The sequence below is a fragment of the Salarias fasciatus genome (assembly GCF_902148845.1).
Source record: "Salarias fasciatus chromosome 7 unlocalized genomic scaffold, fSalaFa1.1 super_scaffold_4, whole genome shotgun sequence".
Lineage (NCBI taxonomy): Eukaryota > Metazoa > Chordata > Actinopteri > Blenniiformes > Blenniidae > Salarias > Salarias fasciatus.
This window is the reverse complement of record NW_021941229.1, coordinates 23,193,398-23,199,397: the sequence shown is the minus strand read 5'-3', so window position 1 is coordinate 23,199,397 and position 6,000 is coordinate 23,193,398.

Here is a 6,000-nt window from a genome sequence, read left to right as displayed (position 1 = left end):
TTATGTTGAACATGACAGTCTGTCCATCTCCATACGTCGACCCATTAATCCATAATGTCATCAGGTCGTTCCACACATACATCGAGCCATACGTCCATCCAGACACGTATTGATCGATGCAACAATCTGTCAACTCATAAATAATAAATACACTGACTCATGATTCTATACATCATTAAGAATTACTATTAAATTACTGTAGCTTTACATACAGTGACTGATTTGAATTAAAAATTCACATCATCCTATTACACGACACGAGGCCTCATGTTGACTCATACGTCTAAAAGACGGCTGTACACAGTTAAAACATGTTTTTAAAAAAGGTAAGAAAACAGCAAGATAAGTCACAGAAACACTAACAGAGGCACAAAACTGAAGCAATTACAGTTGTTGAAGTCAGAGTTGTTGCAGTAATGAGAACATTCGAAGAGTTTCTTGAAGAATAAAGACAGCAAAGTGATGAAAAGTTCACATTTAGTTTGACTCGAGCAATTACTTTTGTTTGTTTCTACTCTTTTGGCCCTGTTCTTCTCTTTAAAGATATTGTTATGTATGTTTTCAATATATGATCGATATAGCCTGTGTTGTTTCTGAGAGGAAGACTTTTGAGGAAACAAAAACGAAAACATTGGGACTTCACCTGTAAAAAACATCAATCTATATTATTTTTCTGCGAAATCAAGAGGAAATATTCCGCTCTAGACTCTCCAGCAGTAAGAAGACTGATCTGTCTGAAACATTTGTGAATTGGTTAGCTCTTCTAATCAGTGCTGAAGCTGTTTCTTTCTGAAGCTGCTCTAGGTTTAGGCTGCCGGGAGCTACTCTTTAATGCAATACGTCACCGTTTCACATCATTAGCTGTGCGTCGTTCTCATATCGTCTGAGCTTCCTCCTCCCTGTGGAGCTGGACGTTTCGTGATCCGTTTCCTCTCCACCCATCAGGTTGCCAGCATGCGGAGCTATCCGGTGTCGGCCTGTTCATAAGCTCCTGTCTTTTTTCTCTGAACGTCTCGTCACTGCAGAATCTACCTGCTGCGACTTCTGGTCTGGTTCTGCTGGAAGTTTCGCTTGAATGTGTGATATTGTTGTTTTTCCTAAAAATGTAATTAGAATGTAAAGTGAAATTAGATATGCTGTTGTTGGCGGCACATAAACATAAAAATTTAACAGTATTTGTGCTATATAGCCACAAATTAACTTGAACTGTACCTGTTAATCTAAGCTGATTAAGTTTGTTTTTTTCTTTTTAAAGAGCTGTTGTTTTACACAGACTGATAATGGTAAGAATAGATACTATTACAGGATATAATGGGGAAACGTGCACACGTGCACACGCACGCGGGCAGAAATATAATATAATATAATATAAATAGATTCCTCAGCCTCATATCCATTTCCCCTGTATCTCTGAGGCTGACCCATGACCTGATAGATGTAGAGCTTCCAAAGACACAAGCCTCATTACCCAGGCTCCTCTCTGGCAGAGCAGGGTCTTATTTACCCCCGAGGAAGGACAGAAATAAATAAAGACCACCGCTGATTGAGTGATGGAAACCAAACCCTTCGGTGGTGGAAGGCTGCAGTGGCCGTCATCTGGTATGGAACTCGCTGGCTTTCAATCATAAGAATAATCTTTTTTTCAAAAAAAAAACTTCCCAATGACACTCATTCAAGACACAAAAACAACACATTATATCAGGTTGTTCAGTGAGAATTACTGACTGCTGCCACTGACACGACCGTGACTGACGAATAAATCCTAATTACTCTTCCTGACGTCGTTAGGTCTGTACATTGATTACAAAGACCTCTGGTTATGTAACAGAGTCCAGAGGCTGTGGAGTCATTTAGAAAGAAGGATTTCACTCTTTTAACACACACACACACACACACACACACACACACACACACACACACACACACACACACACACACACACACACACACACACACACACACACACACACACTCTAAACAACAAATCCGCCATGAAAGGTGTTGGCTCTCCCTCAGGAACACCAACAGGAAGACACACTAACCTCTAAACCTTCCACCGAAGGCAGCGCCATTTATGATCCATATCAGGTGTTCCGAACAGATTTTGGTTTTCACATTATGTGCTACTGATCCATAGAACCATGTCTCTAATTATTGTATTCCGGCTTCAACAGTCAAAGATTTTGTCGGATTTTGTCTTGCTGGTTTCGTCCGTGGAGCCGGTAAAAGGGGCTGTATCATGCAAAATTCACTTTTTGTATGTTTTAACCTTGTTATATAGTTATGTACTCACCAAAAACACCCCCAAAGCTGCTCAGAGAGGCAGCCCCTCCCGCACCCGAAAAACCTGAAAACGCTCTGTTTCCCACATTCACGTCACACTGTGAAGATGGCTCCCCTGAGCCCCCCTCCCGCAGGCCAATCAGCGTTGCCGCTTTTTGTATCTCTAAATACGGAGATAAACTTCGACCATCGTCTGAAAGCAACAGTCAAGCAAGATCAAGAGTCTGAAGGGTCTGCGCTTGGTGAGTTTCTCACAGGAAAAGACGTTTTCGCGAGTCTTCGCGTGTAGAGAAGCTAGAGCTAAAGAGCTAAAGCTAGCCAGCATTTGTTTTGAAGCGCTGATTGGCTGAAGCTCGCTGTCAGTCGAAGTCCACAGGGGGAGAGGCGGGATTTTCAATGAAACAGAGCGTTTTCTCTTCCGGGTTTCAGAATTAGCCGCAGAAAATCTTTTATTTCACACAAAATGACTTTTCCTTAGCGCCAAAAATAAACTATAACTATGTTAATGCCATTTCTAGGGTTTGGACTAGCTAAAACAGCATGATACAGCCCCTTTAAAGTATTCAGCAGGCACTGAATTGTAGTTTGTCAAGTGTATTGGGTCGTTACTGATCAATGTCTCTTATTTTATATGAACAGATGGAGTCAAACGTGTCTTCTCTTCACTAATACAAGGTGCAAAAACTCCACGTTCTGTTTCTTCAGGCCAGGATATTTTATACTTCATGAGAACATCAAGTGCGGAAAACTTCGGTCCAGATAACAGAGAGCATTGATTATATGTTTATTTTTCCGCATTAACCAACGTCCAGTTCCCAGTTTCTGACCTGAGAGGTCAAAACCACTCTTATTCTCACTCTTCAGGTTGTGAGGAACATTTGAAGTGCTTCTTCTCTTTGTTCTTCTGAAGCTTGTTCAGATCTTTATTTCAGATCTTGCCTCTCTCCACCCTCGACGTCTCCGCTGTTCCCTAATACCGCGATTGTGATTCCACGCGTCTGATCAGCCTCTCTGTGTGTATAGGAGCGCCGTCTGCGGCCTTGTGTACTTTTAATCACATTTGCCTTTTTCCCTGGACCTGCCCTCAGCCAGACCTACAGTGAGGATCGCTTGCCAGTGCTTCAGCGGCTACAAGTAAACTCTTGAACCCGGCGCTGCTGCTGAGCTCTACCCTGAACATCAATTTGGGATGTACTTGAGACCCTGAGCACGCCTCCTCTGTTTAGCGTCCCAAAAAATTGGCCCATTTGTGCATCAAGCTGTTTAAACCCGTGGTGACGGAGCTCTTCAGGCCCAGAACTGTGCAACAATCTGCCCACATCCCTGTGAAGATTTTTAAACAGCTCCTAATCACGCGTCTGTTTAAACAGGGATGAGTTCTCCGAATGAATCTGTGTATTGCTGATGTCTAATTGTGCTTTTTGTCCACGTCTGAGGCAAGTTCCTGATTTTTTTTTTTGAACTGTATGAATGTCCCATCATTTTGTCAATAAATAAACCCGGAACAGCGTTTATCAGATTAAATAGGAGATTTTTAAACGTTGTGCAAACTTCCCCAGAATATCTGGACTGATGGGAGGAAGCTGGACGGTTGAGGGTGGGGCGGCGGCTCTCCGTGCCAGTCAGTTCAGTGTCTGTGTTTACTTTCAGTCAGACACAAAACAAATGTTTAAAATGAGTCACGGACAAATGAGCTTTGTTTGAAAATCCGCAGAGAGCTTCGTGTGTGTGTGTGTGTGTGTGTGTGTGTGTGTGTGTGTGTCTGCATTTCTCCGAACCGCTACGATAGAGGTGAAGAGGCCAAAGTTAGAACGATCTATAAATCCTCAATATCACATTTTTAATGGAAAAATAAAGCAGATTGGAGAAAACCGGAGTTATTCTTTAAATCCGACCAGACCATGAGCTTTTGGGGGTTTTTGTTCTCTTGATCTCTCTGCACAGCCTTATGTAAACCAGAGAAGTCAGATAAAATAGAAAACAAGCACGTGTTCATTAAATCATGACATCAAGAGACCTGGAAAACCTGCCGTCGCGATAAAATCCGACTCTCTCCTGTCCGGGAAATGGAGAGGCTCCATATGTAGATAGATGAACGAACAACATCCACAGGTGACCGGAGGGGTCAGCGCGGCGGAAGAACCTCTGGGTGGGACGAGGCTGAGGCTGCGTGAGCAAATCAATGAGACGAAAAGCCGGTATTGATCCTGCTGGATTTATCCCTGCCAATGTCAACACGGAGCGTCAGTCTGAAGAAGAGACTGTGCCCTGTTTGCCCCGAGAGCAGCGGGATAAATCTCATTCTCTCCTCTACAGCTCATTTAATGAAGGATATAATGGCGTGAGCAGGCTGAACGACTGTTAGCACACCAGTTCTGGAGAACGGACTGTAAATCTCGCGTCCTCCTCTAGACCTGACTTTAATTCCCCGCTAATCCCGAGTTATAAATCTGAAATGACACGTAAGTGGCTCCGCTCCCACGCCGCCAATAACATCCACCTTCGGTTACATTATGTTTTAGGATTCAACATTTCCCTCGCAGACACATTCAAGCAATGAAAAAAAAATTAAACATGAAAACAAAACCACTGAATTAGATTCTGATGAAAAGACTTAATGTGGATCAATTAAAGAAATCAACGTTAAAAGTGTAAAACAGCTGTAACACATTCACAATCTATAGATTATATCTATCTATCCAGTTCTGAGGGAACGAGTGAATCTCTTTTTATCCCAGCATGCAATTCTCCTTGAAATCTCCCAATGAGAATCATGAAAAAAAAAACATTGAAAACAGGGTGAATCGTAATATTTATTAATTAACACACGATGTGTGTCTGACAACAGTGTTAAAAATCACTTATTTAAATGAAAAAAGGGATAAATAAATATAAGAAACAGGTAAACAGGGCAGAAAAAGAGAGCATGTAAAAACCGTTAAAGCCAAACAACAGCAACGCCGAACTGTCAGCTCACTCATTCCCCTGATGAATGAATGAATGAATGATTGAATGAATGAATGAATCGGTGAGCAGCGTGAGCGTCACGGTGACCACATCCGGCCGCACAGTGAAGGATGCCAGAAACAGAGACGGTGATCTAACCAACGCTTGGCCCAGTCATACATGAGCGAAGAAATGAGTCAGGAAGAACCGGGACGTGACTGACCAGCGGAGTGATCCATCGATCCGGGGCGAGAGGTGGAGTTTGTAACCGTAACCTTCAGCGGCGACAGACACTCGCAGTGGTGAAGAGTGGAGAGGGGACTCTGTGTGTGTTTATGTGTGTGTGTGTGTGTGTGTGTGTGTGTGTGAAAGGCACCTCCAGCGGTCCTCATCGATCAGCGGATCACATGGGGACACCGAGGAGGTTCAGACTGGCAGAAAGGAGGCCACGTTCAGCGCGGAATCATCTCACACATGGATTCACCTTCAGCACCCTTGCGTTGCCACATGGACTCACAAAATGAGTAAAAACAATGCCCTGTCGCGCTCACACACACACACACAAACACACACACAAACAAGCAGCGGAGGAGTGTTTGTGCTGCCGGCCCAGTGTGGGACGGGACACCAACTGGGCCCTCTGCAAACGCTGTTAATCTCAGAGTCGGCATCTTGTCGTCCCTCATTACACGGTGACGGATTTCTAATGTAAAAGGAAGAGAACTCAAATGGCGCTTCTGCTCACCGGAGGACACGGTTTTGGATTTTTCA